Below are 20,948 nucleotides of genomic sequence, written 5' to 3'. Positions count from 1 at the left end.
AAGTAGAGAGAATATTAAATTCAAGACCAACTTGCTGCACCTAGGTGCTCTACTCTTAATCCTCACACTTATACACCATGTAAACACACAAACTTCCACATATAATAATCCAAACAATCACATATACAATCACATAAAAACACACAGGACTTGTCCTCATAAGATATTAGCGGATTCCATGGCAATCAAGGACCTCCAAGTGGAAAGAACAATGATCAAGTACCTTTCCAAAATGATCTCGATGAATGCAACGGGCAAAAGCCATATCCTAAGAGTCTATCCCCATACCCACAACGTCACATAAAGACACATAACACACAAGGCATCCTAAGCATTCTATCCTAGCCTAGGGACCCTATTGTGACACACATCACTTCCCACGAGCCCGAGGTATTCTAAGCTATGGCTCTGATACCATTTGTAATGCCCTGAAATTTTCTCACATGAATATGCCAAGACAATACAAGAATGTTCCAAAAAGTCATCTCTCTCATTGAACTAAGAGTAAAGAGATTACAATTCACCATGTACATTCCCACCATATTCGGAATTCGTATTTCAGTTCAATGAACTAGATGGCCTTACAAAATATAAATCTCTAGGGCATACAATAACAACAAAATAACTTAATGATCTTGTTACAGAATCCCAATCCAAAATAACAAAGTACACATAAATCAACTTTTTCCAAAAGGAGCTACTGTTTGTTCCAATCCATCAGGGAGGTAGTACTTCGTCAATTCCTGAAAAATAAGATAGGGTTGAGCTATATGCCCAGTAGGAACACATTTAACCAAGTATTTAATCCTTTGAATAAGATTATAATAACCTTGCGGCAAAACCTTACAAAGAAATTTATCTACACATGTAATCTTAAACAATCTTATGGATTCACAATAACCAAGCAATGACAATTCATGTTCATGTCATCAAGCACAACAATTAAACATTCACAACCATAGAAAGCAAGTCATGAGTCCACCTGTAAGAGTCCAATTTAAAATACCCTTGTGCTTTTCTTTTAAAACCGCAGCCACATTTGCCGGCTATTATACGGCAAGGAGTGGGCACCCAAAGAAAACCATCCGTTTTTCCAGTTTTGCAGGCTATCATACGGCGGGGCTGTGTGGACATCCAAAAACATTTTTTCCACATTCGTCCAGCGTTAAGCCTAGACAGGGCATTTGAGCACCTTTACAAACTCCCCGCACGGGTACCAACATAACACCATATTTCCAATACCAAGTCTTACCCGGACTCATGCACAATTAACAATTCAATCACATTTTATGCCATCAACAAACATCCAACATTACGAAAGAATGGAATACAACATCACATTCAAAGAAAAATAACATCCAAGCCACAATTCATCTACCATATCAGCCCCCACATCTTCCATCTCATTATTATTCACAATTTTCCATGAATCAAAGGAAATCCCATTCAATTTGGGGTTTTCTACTCATATTGAGAATTTAGGGTTTTACCAAATTTGGGGGTTTTTCTCCTTTAACATAGATATGGGTTTTAACAACATTTACATACAAAATTTATTAAGAGAGAGTAAAGATATTTTAAGAAAAAGTCAAATAAAATGGTTTATTTACGTAAAATATGGGATTAATCCAACAATATCCTCAACTTAGCTCATAAGTCACAACCACACCATGAAATCTCTTCAAAACAAAGAAATAGAAGGCTAAAAGTGTCCCTACCTCAAGTTGTGAAGACGAAAACAAACTTCTCAGATCAATAGAAAGCCCTTGTCACAATCTACACTGTTCCTCAAAGGACCTAGGTGAAAAGATGATTCTAGATGAGTAGATCTAAGGATTTAGGTGAGAAAAAGTTGAGTTTGTAGAGAGAGAGAGACTCACGATTTGAGAGGGAGGAGTGTTTTGAGTTTATTAATAGTAATAGAAAAGTAGCCCTAAGGTTAATGAAAAGAATAAGTCCAAAACCCCAAAAGTAGGCCCATTCAAACCCCAAAATTCTGGGGAAAAAAAAAAAAACACATAGGGGTTGACCCTTGATGTGGTGGTGTCGACCCTTCAAGAAGAAAAGACAATCAGGCAACAGGCAAGGGAAGTGTCGACACTAAATTCCAGCAACTAACACCCAGATTCTGCAATATACAAGGGTTGACCCTTCCCAAACTGGTGTTGACCCTTGAGGCCAACAACAAAAGACAGGGGTTGACACCACCAAGGCTGGTGTCGACCCTAAATTCCAGTATCATTTCTAGAACACAACAACAAGTAAGAGTCGACCCTTAGGAAGGCTGGTGTTGACCCCAGAACTGAATTTCTAAGTTTCCAAGGAACTTTTAGACAAGAACAAATGCGAATGAACCAACCCAACGAGTTTAAATCAGATTGTACTCCTACAAAACAAATATTCAACAACGCCAAAAACTCCCAAAATGAAAATAAAGTGATTAAATACACCTTCCAATAGATTAAATCACCCAAGCGTTACAACCCTCTGGCAATTACACCATTTGTTTAGTAAAAGAATGCGAGAACAAATAGATTGGTTTAGTTGCTGAAATTGAGTTATATTGTGGTTGATATACAAACTGTTCTAGTGTTATGGTATGAGTTTATTTATTTATTTATTATTTGTACTTATAGAGTCAATATATACAAGTGGGGAACACCTGCCATTTCATTTTTGTTAGGGTATACCCAAAATTACTGTTTTTATAACCACTTATTTATATTACATTTTGTTAATTAACCAAATGGTGTTGGTGCCCAAGGACAACCAATGTAATATCCATAAGACTTTAAGGGAGGTTTATGTTTTTTAAAGAAAAACAAGGGGGTAACGAGTATGTTAAATTTTAGGGGAGGCCACAGTAATTTTCCCCATTTTACTAAAATTTTATTACTTGTAAGGGAGGTGGGGGGTGGGCTTCGAGTTAAATTCTACCTTTGCTGTTACTCTTAAAAAATGTAACTCCCCTATTGTTTATTTTGCAAAACTTATATTTCTTGTTGTTAACACCATTATATAAGCCTCAAAATAAACAAAAATGTCAAAAAAAATGAGACATAAAACACAAAAAATTGCCTTCATTTCCTCCATGGAAGACTGGAAGAGAAAACTAAAATGAGCTTATTCTCATAACAGTAACTTACTAACTATAATTCTAGACTTTCCATTATCGATGGGCTAGCTGAGTTTTTATTTTATTGTATTATTGAAATTTGGAAAAGCTTGTTTCTATGTTGTAGACACCCAATTTTTTACCGACCTCAAGACTTTGATGTCATCGTTTGTGTACTCGGTGATTGCACATGTTTGTGCTTGTAATGAGTTTTCGGGGCTTTTGGCTGAGCGCCTTGTCTTGGGGCCTCTTAACTCTTTTCTTTTGGTTTGCTTTTGGACCGGACCTTGGTACCTTTGCCTGGAGGGAGAGAGAGGCCTGTTGGCCACTTTTTGTAGCTGTAGGCTACTTTTCCCTCTTGTAGGCCACTTGCAGTGGCCGGTAGGCTAGTTTCCGGAGCTTTCGGCTGAGCATCTTGTCTCGGGGCCTCTTGGATCCCTTCCTTTTGGTTTGTTTTTGGACCATACCTTGTTACCCCTTGCCTGGAGGGAGGGGAGGGGCTGTCGGCCACTTTTGGCATCTGTAGGTCACTTGTCCCTCTTGTAGGCCACTTGAAGTGGCCGGTAGGCTAGTGGAAGTGGCCGACGGCCATTTTCTATTTTTGCAGATATTTTTGGTGCCAGCTGTTGGTCACTGAATGCATCCTCCCTACACGTGTAGGGAGGGATTCAAGCAAGCTCTTGCTTGCGTTTCTATAAAAGGGGAGGTGCCTCCCCCTTCTTGGGGGTTTAGATTTTTTAGAGCAAAAAAATCTACTCTCTCTCTAGAATTCTCTCTCTCTATATATTTATATATATTTTGTGCTTGAAAGGGCTTGAAAGTGGGAATTCTTGGTGCATTTGCAAAGGGACTCTTGATCAAACACTCCTACCTTGGAGCTGAGGTTTCTTGAGGTTTGTTTGGAGCTTTTAAAAGTTAGTTTTAGCTCAGAACTGCTACTGTGGCTATTGTGCTTCAAGGGTAAGCCATCTTCTCTTTGAAGCTTTGTTTTAGTTACTTACTTAGCCACCTTTGCATGCTATTTTAGGCCTAGCTTTCAACTAAAAAACCTTTGTTTTTAAGTGTTAAAAATGGTAGTTTAAAGTGTTTTTGGAGTTAGAGGTGTTTCACCCTCTTCGGTGGCTCATTTGCTAAGCTTCTTGCCTTTCTTTAAAGCTTTTAAAATTATCTTATTTTGGCCTTTTAACCACTGAATTCTAGAGGAATTTCAGTGATGAAAAACTTGTTTTGAGTTCCCAAATAGGAGGGGGTGGTCCTCCCTCCTCTTGTGTTGTTAGCATGTGTTGTTGGCCTACCAAATGAGCAGGTATTTCTCCCTTCTTGAGGCTTAGTTTGAGCATGTTTTTGTGACTTTTTGGACCTACTATAACTCTATTTTTGGCTGGTTTGGTCACCTCTTGCATGCTTTATACACTTGTAGCGTAATCCTACTTGCTAGCCTAACATGCTTCATGTCTTAGCCTATAATTCTAGCATGTATTGGCTCTACTCCAGCATGTTTTTGGCCATTATTTAACATGCTTTAACTCTAATTTTAGTAGGTTGGGTCACCTCTTGTTTGGTTCTAGCACTTGTAGTGCAATCATGCTCATTAACCTAGTGTACTTGGTGATTTGGCTTCCCATTCTAGCTTATTTTGTCTACACTTCAACATATTTTTGGCATTGTTTTGACATGCTTTAGGACTGTTTTGAGTGGTCTTGGTCATGTACGGCGTGCCTTGTATGGCTATAGCATGATAGGCTTTCATAATCTTGAGTTTTGAGACCCCTAGCATGCCTTATTTGTGATGTTTGTGTGATATGGCATCATTTGATATGTAATTTCAGAGCTCATATCTTTGCCATGCTTCCACTTAAATCACTCTTTAAGTGCTTTTTGAGAATTGAGCCTTGTGCCTTGCTTATGAGCCATCAAATGAGCATGCTTCTCTTGCTTTTTTGAGCTTAAGTTTCAACATGATTAGGCCACTGTTTTGGCATGTTTAATCTCTGTCTGGGATTGGTTTGGTCATTTGTGCTTGGAATTGCATGCCTATAGTGTTATGCTTTTTGCTTGCTTCAATGCTTTCGACTCCGAGCATGTCTTGCGTGCATCATTTTCATGCTTTGATGTCATTTAGCATCCTATTTCAATGCTGGAATATGTGCCATTGCATTCCATCTTTTATTTCTTATATCACTTTCGAAAGTGGTCTTAAGCCCTTTGTTGGTTTGAGCACAAAATTGAGGCGTCCATGCCTAATGGTTTTAGCCTTCTCTTAAGGGTTTCTACTAACCGAAAGCATGAGGCTTCTTTCATGCTTAAGGTACTTGTGGTTTAGACCATCTTTCCGATTAGAGGACAATCACATTTGGACAAATCAATTAAAGGAGGGATTGGTAATGTAAAATGTGTAAACAATATGAATCAAAGTAAAACATGCCAATATAACATGTTTGTGTTGCATTGCATGTGTTTGGATCGGATGTTAATCCAAACACGAGAAATGAGGGGCGTTTCATACTCAAAGTGATGAAACGTGCCTCATTTCTTAGTCATTGACACCCTTGATTGTGCATGATAGGGTGGAGGCTCATCGAGTCTATTTGTGCATTCATTGTCTTGTACAAACTTGGCTTCTCGGCCATCGTGCATTGCGATGCTCGGTTGGTGGACCGAGAGTCAAGTACCACACTCCTTTAAGCTTGAGAAATGATAAGGAGCGTAGTTGTATACACATATCCTGCAAAGACCTTGCTTTGCCTCTATTGTTCCCTCTTTGCAGCAAAATTGGAGAATGCAAGAGCAAGTGGCTGACAGTTCTCAGGCTAAGAGGTGGTCAAAAGTTGTTTTGGTTCGGTGTTCAGGAATCAAGGCGAATGCAAACAGAGGCAACCAGCGGCAAAGTAACGGACTTTCGGGAGGAAACGGTAAACCACTCTCGGCAACTCCGTCCCCGTCTCATCACACTCACTACTCATAAAGATAGCAAGAAGGCAACTAAGCTCACTCCACCCTCGCAGATCATACACCGGTGGTAAGACTCTACCAACCCGATCTCCCAAGAAATGAAAACAATCTCCGTTCAAGGTACATACAGTAACCCTCTAACGGTAGCAATCTATAACAGCCGGGTACGACGATAATCAGTCCATACCCAAAATCACATCAAACCTAGACATATCCATCACTACAAAAGAAAATGGAAGCCGGCGATCGGTGACCTCTATATCACAGCCCCGACACCCCTGTTTCAAAACCATCTCGCCCCCAATAGGTGATACAACACAAATAGGAGATGCTAACTGCGCCAACTCAAACCCCAAAATAGATGCAAATGCAGAAGATATAAAGGAATGGGATGCACCCATATCAATTAACACATTAGCAACCGAGTTGTGAAACAAGAAGGTACCTTTCACAACAGATGGAGCCGGTACAAGATCCAACGCTGTAATAGCATGCACGCGCCCTAAAGGTCTCTAATCTACCTACTCACCCCTCGGAGCATAAGACTGCTGCACAGACTAAGCTGAAAAGGCTCCCTGATTGGCCCTCGAGGCATGAACTGACTGCGCTGGCTAGTGACTCTGTGTTTGTCTCGAACCAGACGCACCAGGTGTGCCACCCAACTGCGTGCAAAACCTCTTCAGGTGCCCCGCTTACCCACACTGATAACAAGCAAGTGGTTGGCCGCTGCCTCGACCCTGGCTCTAGGGACGAGCCGAAGATGATTCTGCACGCTGCCTTCCTCCCCTCAGTGGGCAAGCTGGAGACTTGTGGCCCAACTGACCACATCTAAAATAGGTGATGTCTCCCTGCCCGCTTCTCCCAGAACCCAAACTCGGTACTGGAAAGGTAGACCTCGAATGTGCTCCCTGGGACTGCTGCGGGTTAGAACCCCTCTGCCTCTTACTGTCCCCCTGACCATCCTGACTCCTCCTGGAGCCCCTCATCCTCTCTTCCTTTGCATGCATAATGGTCTCAAGATGGGCAGCAGCCTTCACAAGGCACCCATAATCCCTAATCATGGACCCGGCAACTCGAAACATGAGTCTGGTCCTCAACTTCTTCTCGAACTCCAAGCATCTACGCTCCTCGATTGCTGCCAACTCCGGTGCAAACCAAGACAAGCTAGTAAAAGTGGCCTCAAACTTGGACACTGATGTATTCAATTGCTTAAGCTGAGAAAACTAGTCCCTCAACTTTTCCTTCATTGTAGCAGGCAAAAACTTATCCTGGAAAGCTTCAACAAAGGCCTTCCATATCCCTCCAATGCGTCCCTGTGTATACTTCCACCGCTGACCCGCATCTCCTTTCGGCTGGAATGACGCCAAGGTCACTCGCAAACCCCATCTTCAATGCCAAGCATCTCAAATGTCTTCGTCATCTACTCAAGCCACTCATTAGCCTTCAGTGGCTCTTTAGGATCACCTAAAAACTCATCCGGATTCGATTGGAAGAACTCCCTCTTCAGAAACGATGGCCCTGCCTCAGTTATTTGGGCCTGGACTTGATCCTCAGCCCTGAGAATGTCCATAGACTCCCTTAATGCTACTGCCATTTCACGGGCTAAGGCGCCCATGGCCTGCTGACCAACTGGTTCGGCCACGTTGGATTGACCAACTCCCTCCTCTTGCTCCAGAATCTCATCCGATATAGGCATCTCCTGGCTCCTAGGCCTACCACACCTACCACCACGGCCTCATCCTAACATCCTAATAATGGTAACAAAAGACATTAGCACATTCACAAATGTGCCGAAGCTATTTCACTCGCGTCCTAATGCGGTGGGGAACAATAATTCACTCTACGTAAGCACATTATCACATAAACACTTATGAATTTCATTTCTGGATAATGATCGTCCCGTGGCGTTGCTAGAGTTCCAGTTAGAAACGGCAGTGATCAAGTGCCTTTCCAACAGGACTCCTAGGAACCCATAGACCTGATCAACATCCTAGAATCTAAATTCCATACCCATATAGTCACATAAACATGTTATCTCATAAGCACATAATATTATACTTAAGTCTCTAACAAGCGAGACAAACCTATTGTGGTACTAACCACTTCCCACGTACCCAAAATATTCAAACCCAGTACGCTCTAATACCAAGTTGTAACACCCTCAAAATAATACATAGGCCCATCTTACAACAGTTCTATAAGCATGATAGACAAGTAGCATTTCCATACATCAGAGTCAATATTACAAAGGTAATTCATATAAGTTCCAAATATTTACAACATCATGAAATGCCCTATGGGCTTACATGTTTCCAAGTTGTCACTTGGTTACATCAAAAGAAGAGTTCTAACTCTTTTACAAGTAAAGCCCTCGGCTTAGATTTACAATTAAATGCAGGTAATGGCAAATCAACAAAATGAAGCCTTCAACTCCGAAACCTCCTAAGCTAAGACCTTGGAGGGTGGCACTACATCTGTACTTGAAAATGGTGTCCCAAGAAGGGTGATCCAAAGCCCAGTAGAGATATGCTAAATAGAATATGAGAATTAACTAAAACATTAGCATCTGATAAATGTTTAACGCATGTAAACCGATTTACACCATTTCCATAATCCATCAACATTGATATTCATGTTTCAATCCGCTTTCATTTCTGCTTCCAATTCAATTCATTAACATGGTATGTTTATCCAACAATTCAAATGAGACTACAACTCATATAACAACATTTCTATCAGAAAATCATTTGTACACTTCAGTTCATTTGTCATTTTACGGAACTACATCCGAGGGAACCGGCACCCAAACATAAATAAGATTTCGGAACTTTCACCCTGGACACTCCGGCCAACTTAATTATCCATGGAGTCCATCCCTTATCTCCTCCCAAACTCTGGAGTACGTCTCCTATCTCCTCATAAACAAATATACATATACAATATATTTAAACATGTTGTCATATACAATGACCAAACAAATCACATATTCAATGTGTTAGTCCATCCGTCATATTCAATGACTTAGTTCAATTGATTACTTTTAGTTTGCCTAGTCATCATGCATTTTCAACAACAATCATGGCTATCCTCCCCCGACAGCCGAAAACAAATATATCTATACAGATAATTTATCACATTTTCCATAGGTGAGTGATTTATTAATCCAATTACACCGTTTAATCACAATATTTCCCAATTTCATACTTTCCAATCCAATTTCATATTTCCACATTTATTTCATCATTCATTTCCATAACTTACACAATTTCAATTAGGGCATTTTTTCTCCCTCTTCCCAAATATTGAACCCAAGACCAAATCTCACTCATTATACACAAATTTCCCCATTCTCAAATCTCATATACATATAGAACCCCAAGATTAGAAAACACCTGTTTATTATTTCAAATTCAAAACCCTAACTTTACCCAAACCAACCATTTATACAAAATGACCAACATTTAGGTTAAAACTCATTGGAGTGAGTAGATTATCCCTACCTCAAATGGAAAGACTCAAGGAGATGAAGAGAGAAAACCAAGATACTCCAAATCCAAGCTTTTTCGGATCAAAATATAGCCCACGTGATTCTCCACCTTTTTAACAAAGGGACTAAGGTAGAAACTCTTTGATTCAAAGGGATTTGTAGAGAGAAGGGGTAGTTTAGAGAGAGAGACAGTCGATCTAGGGTTTGGAATAAAAAGAAGATCAAAAAGTGAAGAAGAAGATCGCTGCTGCGATCTGAAATATGCGAGGCCCGCTCGAGCGAAGGAGTCATCACTCGAGTGACCAGACACAAAAGAACCTCGCTCGAGCTCCAGAAGCCTTGCTCGAACGCACAATTCAAAGCTTCAGGTCTGCAACACAGAAGCACGCTTAAGCGAAGAAACACAAAACATAGAGCTCGCTCGCTCGAGCGCAAGAAGCGTCGCTCGAGCGAAGAATACCAACCATCAGGTTTTTCAAAGACGCAGACGCACGCTCAGGCGTAATAACGCTTGCTCAAGCGAAGGGACAAATAACACAGACCTCGCTCGAGCGTAAGAAAGCTTACTCAAACAGAAGCTACATCTGAAAAGAAACCTGAAGACCCTCAAAACTCGCGTGAACGCAAGAATCTTCGCTCGAGCGAAGAAGCAAATACCCGAGGCTCGCTCGAGCGCAAAAAGCCTCGCCCGAGCGAAGAAGCCAAAACCTCGGTAGCAACCATTTGTTTCAACACACAACCAACCTACTTCAAACTTACCCAACACATCCCAAAACTCAAGTACAAGGAATTAAAGGATGGAAACAAGATACAAACAACAACAAACAACCACGGAACCCAAGTCCGGAACACAATATATGACGGGAAAAAACCAGGATCCCTATATTGTATGCGACAGAAAGGAGAGTGGCCAAACTCTTCAAACTTGTATCTCCGATACCCTAAGCAATCATAACCTTGGAGAGAGATTCCATTAAAGATCAATAGAATTCATCTTTGTTCTTCTTTTCAATCTCCTCCTCCCCTTTCTTCTTTTCATCAGGCTTCTTCTCTTCATTCTTCTCCTCCTCCTCCTCTTTTATCTTCCCATCAGTCTCTTTCTCAACCTTTTCCTCATCAAGTTTCAGCTCATCATTTTTCGAAGTTTTTTGAAAAAATTCATATTGCTCTCTATACATAAATTTGTTTAACTTCATCTTCATCTTCTGTCTATCGAAACAATCGCATTCTTCATATGAAAAATAAATAAATAAATGTCAAAAAAATTCACATAAATCGAATGAAAATGCAAAATAATCATATCATACCTTTAAACTCTGCAGCATTCGAAGCTAATGGAGAAGGTGACAGCAACGATAGAACCTCTCTTAGCCATTACAAGAACAAACTTTGTGAGTAATGAAAAGACTAGCAAGAGACAAGCTTATATGTATAGCATATATATACTGATGGTGGGGGTGGCGTTTGCAGTGAAAAAAGAGGTTGGGTGAGACGTACGAGAGGGGAAATGTGAAGGAGTGGGAGGAGATATGCAGGTGAGGTACAACTTTTATAGGCAGCTAAAAAAACGGTACAGGTCTACTATATATATACATATAGAGTATATATATATGCGCACATATTTTGAAATATCCTCTAATAGCATATCTTCTTAATTTTAGATTTTCAAACATTTGTCTAACAATAACTGTATAAATTTTTTTATTTTAATTTAATTTAATTTTTTTTACCTTATTACCTTATTTCATTGCCGAGAATGATACAGATCCTTATTATTATTTTTTTATTTTTTATTTTTATCCTTTTTTAAAGTTTATTACATTTTTTAAAGAATTATATAGATCCTTGTTACCATTTTTTAAAGTTTATTACCTTATTACCTTTTTTTAAGAGTATACATATAGATCCTTCAATTTCATTACCTTATTTCATGGCCGAGAATTATCGCCAAAAATAAAATAAAATTAAATTAAATTAAATAATCAAGGTGTTAATCCAACATTTCTTTGATTTTTGAATTAGGTAAGGAGAGTTGTTCATTTCTCTTTTTTTCTTTTTTGGATAAATTACACTTTATCTCCTTTATGTTCGAACACTTTCCAACTTTGATTTTTAAAGTTTGTTTTTTTTCCACTTTGACCCTTAGTATTTTAAGTTTTTTTCATTTTACTCCTAAAGTTAACTTCTATTCAAAATTAGATAAAAATATCATAAAAACTGTCACATAATATAAAAAATATATTATTATATTAGAGTTTAAGTTTATATTAAAGGTGTGAATCATATATAATAAAATAGTTTTATGACACATGACTATCAATATGTCATCTTCTGTCTAATTTTACTTTCCCACTTTGCCCTTCAAGTTTGTTTTTTCCCATTTTAGCCTTACATATTTCAAGTTTTTTTTAGTTTACTTCTAAAGCTAATTTTTGTGAAAGAAAGATAGACAAGAAAATTTACCAAATGTATTTATATATATATATATATATATATATAAATAGACAGAAAATCACAAAATCAATTCTATAACACCACCAATGCAAGTCAATTCCTTCACCAACGATCGACTCAGTCCCTTTCTCTGTAGCTCCTTCAATACCTCACGATCATATAAAGGCCAAGTGACCTTTACATTTAGAATGTATGACCCAAGAGGACTAGCCAATTCCCCACAATTGAGCAATGTAGAGTAGTACTTTAGCCCAAAGAGCTCTGATATGATTGTGCAAATCAATGGCAATTACAGGCCAAATGAGAACCCAATGATCACTGACGCCACGTAGATTGAACTAGCAATTGGGAATGCGATAAAGGGGAGGCCAATACACGACAAAAAAAGGACTAGTGTCATCATAAGCAACTTTGTAAATCTATACTTTGCGAGCAAGGTTTCAGAAATGAAGCTAGAGAAGATTTTGTCAAAGTAATCCCATATGCTTAAAAGGAAAACGAATGTTTTTATTATTTTTTGTGGGTATCCGAGTGACTTCCAAATCTGTCCTAAAATGTCACAGTGGTAAGACTTGAACCCAGACCGCAAATTGTTGCAAGAAACAGAATCAGCATATTAGTGCTTAAAAGCGCTTGTAAGATTGCGTAGTCCTCTCCTCTTTTGGGCTTATCAAAAAAGGTCTGAGCAAAGCAAGAAGAAATTTATCATTTCAAGCTTTTTTCAATAATTCACGTGAAATTGTTTTCAATTTTGAAAATTTTAACCTTTTATATGGAATAATGTACTCAATTTTTTTGATTGGACAATAGCTTGAAAAAAAAAACTGCCCTATATTAACACAAAGAAATTTATCTAGTTTGATTTAAAAAAAGAAAAAATCTTCATACAGAGAAATTTGTCTCTCTTGACTCAAAGAAATTTTTTTCAAAGAATAATTACTTCAAATTGTTCTCAATTTTGAAAATTCTAGGTTGAATTGTGTTCAAATAACAAAAACAATGAAAATTTAATGAAAATATAGTGAAATTTTACTAGCACTAAAATGATAGTAAAATTTCATTGTTAGATGATAGCAAACTCGGTAAATCTTTCAATCTAATTATTTGAAGCACTTATTTGAATGGATTATTGGTACATTTGATAAGAGGTATCTACTTTTTTATCATTGATCTTCATTTTTTTAATTTCTAGGCATAAATTGAAAATAGTAAAATTTCAGTTAATTAGAAATTTTTCATTAGCTTTACTCAGTGAAAATTTCTTTAATTTTTTTCCCGAAGTTCATATTGATTATAGATTTTCTTTGATAAATCTCATCAAGACGATTTCAAAAATATATTTTACAAAAAATGAAAATCTAAATCAGAAGTAATTAAATTTTTAAGTTTTGAAAAACTCAACCAAATAGACCTAGTGTTTACCGGTAAGGGTATCCTCCCTCCCTAAAAAAAAAAAAGTGTACTATGTCATGGACTTGATTTATGAAGTTTTGTTTTATATCCTTATACTATTAAAGAATTTTAATAAGGGAGTAGAATAAAAAAATAAATAAATAAATAAATTAAGATCAAGGTATAAGTTGAGAAATAATTATAAATTAATGATAAATTTTATTAATATTAATAATTAAAATTATAAAAGTTTCCATCCAAAAAAAAAATTAAAAAATGTACTATCCCCCAAGAAGTAATTTCCCCAATAAAAAATCCTCTTCTTATATATATATATATAAGAAATACTTATTAGATCATATTTAACTCTTACTTAGATATTTCATCAGATTTGAATTTGATAAAAAAATGTCTACTTTTTGAGCTCCAACCATGCCACCAAACTCTTGTAAAATGAAGATAAAACCAAAAGCTTCATCAAATCAAGGGAACGTTTAACTTTGCTTCAAATTTCACAGGTGACCATTGGTGGATGACCGGATTGAGGCAGATTTGATGAAAATTTACTCTAGTCTGGCTGGATAACCAACAAGATTTGATGAAATGATTAGAAGTGTAATAGCCCGACTCTTTCATATACTGCCTATGTTCTAATTCCCTCAATATCTGTGTTATTATATATGTGATTATATGCATTATGTGAAATTCCATGTTTAAATGTGTGAATTATGTGCTTATGAGATTGTACCTGTCGGTTATAAGAAAATATGTTGAAATTGTGATCTTCTTACTGCAAATTAAAAGCCTTAGAGACGCGATAACCAGGAATTGACTTTACAGTTATGATTCTTATGATTTTTAGGACATAATGTGGGGTTTTATAAAAATTTGATTCGTAATGAATTAATTACCTTTATTTGGCTAAAACTCCTAGAACTAACACTTTGAAACTAAAATTGACGACTTTAATGAGCTCAGGAACTGAAATTGAGTACATGGATATGCTAATGGGAATTTTTAGAGCCATTTGGGCAGTTTAATTGAAAATTAATTTTGTCTGCTTCATTAAGTGATGTTTGGTTGGCCTATTTATATTTATTTCATTTGTTATATACATAAGTGAGCTCATCGTTGGTCTTGGAAGAGGAAAAGAAAATATGGAGAGAAAAGAGAGGGAAGAAGAGAAAAGGGAGAAGAAGAAAATAGCCAATATAGGAGCTTGAAGCTTGGGAATTTAAGGGGGAAATCAAGAATATAGCTCAACATAAGTACAAATCCACTAGAATCCTCTTAATCTTTCATCAATTGCTTGGAATCAAGCCCTATGATGAAACTTTTACCCTTGAACAAGTTAGGGTTTATGGATTAAGATTTTGATTGAGCACCTCTCATGAAATTATCATAGATTCCTTACATTTCTTGGAGTTAAGAGTTGATTCCTTTATTGTTAATTTGATTTGGGTTAGATTGTGAGAAATTGTGATATAATCTTGAGTTTTTGCATGTTTAAACTCATGTAAGTATATATATATATATATATGTGTATCTAACATGGAAAGATGGAATATATGAAGGAATCATGGAAATCAAGTTCAATATGTCAAATTAAAAGAAGTTTTGATCTACTTTAGCTTGGATTTTACTCGTATTATGATCTTATGTCATGTTTTTAAAGAGAGATTGCTTGAATTAGAGCCTTAGCCTGCCTTTGCAAAGGTTGATTTTGATGAAGTTTTGGGCTGCTCAAATAGCACGTGCAGGGCCCATGGCCGCACGTGCAGGGCTCACAGCCGCACGTGCAGAAAACAGGGGAGACAAACTAGACCTTATTGTAATAAAAGCACGTGCGGGCCGCACGTGTGGCGCACTTTCCCGCGCATGCGATGGGAGACTTCCGTACATACGGCCCATGGGGGAAATTTTTGTTAACTTTCTTGCCTCTGTTTGACCATCTAAAATTATTAATATATATGTACATTTGATCCTTCTGAAATACTTACAATTTAAACACGAATTAACGAGTTGGACATTGAATAGAAAGAGAAAGCTAAAGGAAAGTGACTTACTTGTGAGTGTATGCTATGGGTAGGTTATGTACATGAAGGGACTGTTGCTCATCCATATCGCTGTGAGTAATAATATGATAACGATATGTTTATTTCCGTATTTTTGTTTATGAATTATGTATCTTGACCGTGAATGGCATATTTGAGATTAATGGTGCTTTGATTCACGTATTTTGATTATGAATGACGCACGTTTGATTATAGATGGATACATTAGTTGAACTATAAATTGATGGAACGATTGAGCAATGGTGCAAATATGGGCAATGGCAAAAGAAATGGACCTGAGGTCGTTCTGTTTCCGTTATATATGATGGCCTTAAGGCCAAAGGAGGTGGAGACATGCCGATGTTCCATTTACCCTACCATGGAATGAAGTGTTATAATTAATGGCTCTAAGGCCAAGGGAGATGGAGACATGTCGATGTTTTATCTACCCTATGAAGTCCAGAACAGCTATTGATATGATGGGCCCGAGGCCGTTATGTATTATGTTGGGCCCGAGGCCGTTATGTATTATATTGGGCCCAAGGCCGTTGTGCATTACATTGGGCCTAAGGCCGTTCCGTCTTACATTGGGCCCTAGGCCGTTCCGTCTTATGTGGGCCTGTGGCTGTTTTGGAATACGATTATGGGAACATGTCCACGTTAGATAAATATTCTCCAAGACATATGCTCATTCACACGAACCTCCTTACATTATTATTATTCACTGAGCCTTGCTCACTCTGTTTTTATATATGTTTATGTAGGTGATCAACTTGGAGGCCAGCCCCAGGTCAGCTTCAGGAACCGTTGACGGACCGGTTCTTAAGCCTCCAAATTGGAGCCTTTTGTTTTTTGGAGCCTTTTTGTCTTTTGGAATTGTCTCCACATTTGTTAAGTCTCTTGAAGCTTGTTGGCTAGACACTTATGGATATGTAATTTTTTTTTTTTTTTTTGGTTACTAGCACACATAATTTATACTTGTATCTATAAACTGTGTATATGACCCATCTAAATATGTTGTTAATGATCCTAGCATGTATGCACAAGCTCAAAGGACATCTTCATTATTCTTATTTTTGGGGTCTGCTTTCACTTAAGACCCCGTATTTGATTAGATATTTTTTTGAAATTTTGTTTCTAAGGCCTAAGTGCGGGCCGATCATGGCCTAAACTTTTAGGGGCGGGTTTGAGTTGTGACATAGAGCGTATCAAATCAGATTAAACTTTTGTTCAAATTTGATAAAGCATTAGAACTGTTCTAACAAGGCATTTAGAAAATGGGGGAAAAAATACTAAAAAGTGCCCTTAAAGTACTACTGAATGTTAAAATTAAATTAGAAAGTAACTTGAGATTTTTTGAAAATATTAAAAATATATATTTGTTTTAATAAAAATTATATTAAATTAAAAAGTGTCTCGTTTTTAAAAATATCTTCTTAGGCCTTATCAACATTTTTTAGTAAAAGCTGTCATATCACAAGAATATCATAAAACTGCCCAACAAACCATTTCAAAATTTTAGGTAATATTATTCATTTACCCCTTTAGTATACAATTTGTGTAGGGGTGGCCCCTGAAAAAAATATAATTAGAAATAAAAAAAAGAAATAAATTATGCACTTTTGTCGTTTTTGTTTCTTTCTTTATAAGCTGAGAATGGAAAAAGTAAGCGGAACCCACAATGTCTGAGTTTGAGTCCCTAAGATTGAGAATCGGTCTCACATGACCTCTGTTGCAACACTACCTAAATCGTATCATATGCACCTATCAAAAACAAAAATGATGCTTTTTATATGCCATGCAAATTTTTGTAGTGAGAAGCTGGTACTACTCCAACATATTACACTTGATGCTACATTGAGGAAACAATTCTCGTTTGGAAATTAATATTTCAAATTTTTTAAAAATTCTATATAAAATATATAGTGCTTGTGTTTTTTTAAATAACCAAAATTGTAAAAAAAAAATCAAAAGAGTGAAAATTATCATAAAACTAATAAAAATATCTTGAAATTTATACTTATTTTGTTTTGTTTTCTTTATATTTGAAAAATTAGGAATACATCCTTCTTTATGTTAAATTGGCTTGTAGGCTCAAGACTGGCCGAAGCTTGCCCAAGTGGGCTGGGTCTGTGACCTCCGGGCTAGGACCAAGCATGTTTAGGCTCGGTCCGACCCAAATCTCAACTCAACGAGTCCGACTTGAAGCCTAACTCAAGGACCAACTCGACCAACACCCAACATCACTTGTAGGTTATTTTTGGCGAAGAAATTTATAAGAAAATGAAACCCAATCTAGGCCCAACCCAAGCTTGAAGCCCGTTACCCCTACGCCTAGGCTTAGACTTGGGCCTAAGCCTAGATTTTTGGGAACTACTTCGGCCCAGCCAGGCCAGTTTTACATTCTTTTTTTATTATTTATTTAAGATTGATTTTGATTTTGATTTTACATTCCTAATCCCTCTACACGTTTTTATTAGAGGTTTAGAACATTAAAAGTTTGCATAGCAATTAAAATTGAGAAAATTATTTGTAAGTCCTATTATAGAGACTTATGCTACATATGGTCCTAAGTAAAAACTTATGTTTTCATAAGTCCTGTGGGAAGTTGGTTGACACATTTACTCTCAAAATTAGTTGTTAATATCATAAATAATGGCAAAACCATATATAGGAAATTGAATGTTACCATAGATCATATCTATGTGGATGTGAATTTGAAATTCAAAATAAACATAATAATCTCCATAAGAACGCCAATGAACCAAATCTGGGATTGGATAGTAAACAAAAAATGAGAGATATCCTGATCAGAATCAAATTGAAGAAGCATAAGATATACCTAGAGCAACCAAACACTAGATTTTTTTTTTACACTTGGATTTTGATACGGTCGTTATGCTTCTAAACATGAACGAACGAACCAAGGTTCCGATATTCGCAACCCATTTCAGAAGCCATTTTACACATAAGCATTCTAACTCCGAATTCAATAATATATAATGAAAACTAAGAGCTTCATTTACATAGATTCCAAGACTTTCCACGAACAAGCAACATTTTCACATACAATTAAAAAAAATCAAAAACCCATTAAGTTTGCAAAACGTTGTAAAAATTTTATGGTGTTATGTATATAACAACCTGCATAATCCAAAATCGTGCACTATCATGATTTTCACAAATAATAACATAATGCAGAAAATAAAAAACATACCTGGATCAGTTATGTGAAACCTTCAAGTGACCCAAATTTGATTGAGCAAAAACCTAATAATAATATTAGTGGAAAAAGGTTTCTCTCTCTTGACCTTCTTTATAATACATTGAATTTAGAATTATTTTGATAGGTAGTTTGATTGTCCTTTTATAGGTAGAGAGAGGACCAGTTTCCTTATTCAACAATGATTCCACTTTCCCATCAAAGTAGGATACGTGGAAAACACTCTTCTTTGTTTACCAATTAATTGTAGCAAAAAATATGGAATCATAATCCTGCCAAATCTCTAATTCATATTACCATATCATGTGGGTCAATATAATGGCTAATAAATAATTTAGTCGTACATTCTCTGACTTGGCCCATATGAGAACTTACGTCAAGATTTAACAAGGTTAACATTAGGTGCGCAATAAACCATATTCAATATTACCTTTAATTTGGTCATCATCATAATGCTATAATTAAATAGTTCACTAATGAGTCATGGCGGTTCTACACCAATAGTGCGATATAGTCCCTTCCATATACTATAACACTAGCAACTAGTTTAACATAGCCCTTTAAGTGAAGAGTATAAAGAGGTCCAACGATAATGTCTTTTATCAAAGACTATTCCTGTTGTCATTCATTCATTCTCATATATGTACATACTCATTTCATAACATGAAATATATGAGAATCACAATTAATGAGATCTCAATGTGTCAAATAACACAATCAATCATAAACAACTGTTATGGTTTACATTCATCAATAGATCTGCACTTAAAAGTTATATACTTACGTGTTTTATTGACACTTTTTGTTTTTCAAATTCTTCCTTAACGACAAAGTATTTCAATTCTATGTATTTAGCATCATTAGAATATTTGTCATTCTAAGAAAATAAAACAATTGCGAAATTATCACAATAAATTCTCAACGACTTGGCAACAAAAGTTGACAATCCCAAGTCCTGAGATAAAGTTTTGTAATAACAATTCATGAATTGTGGTCCAAAAGCACACAACAAATTCAACTTTCATAGGGGATACTTATGATAGTTCGTTTTACACTTTTCTTAATATTGCTCCTCCACATAATAGAAGCAAAGAACCAGAAGTAAATTTTCTACTATCAATATATCATCTAAAGTTTGAATCTAAGTAGCCAATCAATTCAAGATTATCAGACTTCATAAATGTGAGCGAGTAATCTTTTATTCCTTTTGAATACTTTATCACTTCCTTACTTAAGCATTAAGCTTCTTACAATAAATGTTTAAAGAATCGTTTCCATTCCAATTGATTTTATAAAATTTTTGTGTAAGACTAGTATAGCGATCCCGGTTTTCTCTTTCTGTATCCGTTGTATTCCGGACTTTGATTCCGTGGAGTTGGTAGTTGTATCTACCTTGTAGTTCTCCTCTGATTCCATTTGTTTGAGTTATAGGTTGTGTTGGGCTTGGTTGTTACAGGTTGGTAGAGCTTTGGCTCCCATTGTTGTTGCCCAGTTTTTGTATGGTCCGCTCGAGCGGGTCATTCTGCGCTCGAGCGTGGTTTACACCCTTCCAGTATTTCGTGTCCCTGCAAAAACTTCTGCAGGTGTGTTTTCTACGCTCGAGCAGGTTTACTGCGCTCGAGCGAGTCGCGCTCGAACGGGCTTGTTGGAGCTCGAGTGGGTAGGTCTTTTTCTAAAAAGTTCTGGGAGATGAAAATCTACGCTCGAGCGGACTGTTTTTCGCGCTCGAGCGGATGTGCTTTATTCTTGTGTTTTGGCGCTCGAGCAGGCTTTCTTGCGCTCGAGCGGACCTAGTTTTTTGTTCTTGACGCTCGAGCGTTGTGTTTTCCGCTCGAGCGTTGTGTTTTCCGCTCGAGCGGGAATGTCGTATAACAGAGGACAGCTGGACATTTTTGAATCATTTTTCTACACTCCCACTCTCTCTCTTACTTTTCCAAAACGCCATTTGAGAGCCTCTCTCTCTAGAACCTTGTACTCTCTCTAGGTATTGATCTAGTAAGAGTTGTTTCCTCACCTTTGGTCTTTACAGAAAAGTTGTTAATCGTCGAGGGCTACCTTTTGATCCAAAAATCTCAGGATTTGGAGCATTTCCATTTTCTTCATCTTCTTCGTTGGGTGTCAACTTTTGAGGTAGGGATTCCTACTCACTATTATGGGTTTTAACCTAGATTTTTGGGCATTTTGTTAAATGGTTGATTTTGGGACTTAGGGTTTCAAAAAGTATAAATGGGGGTTTTGTCATTTTGATTTTTAAATATGTATTTTGGGTTT

The sequence above is a fragment of the Camellia sinensis genome, chromosome 5, assembly GCF_055761805.1.
Source record: "Camellia sinensis isolate YWXY chromosome 5, ASM5576180v1, whole genome shotgun sequence".
In the NCBI taxonomy this organism is placed as follows: Eukaryota; Viridiplantae; Streptophyta; class Magnoliopsida; order Ericales; family Theaceae; genus Camellia; species Camellia sinensis.
The sequence above is the reverse complement of the archived record's forward strand: the minus strand, read 5'-3'. Positions refer to the sequence as shown.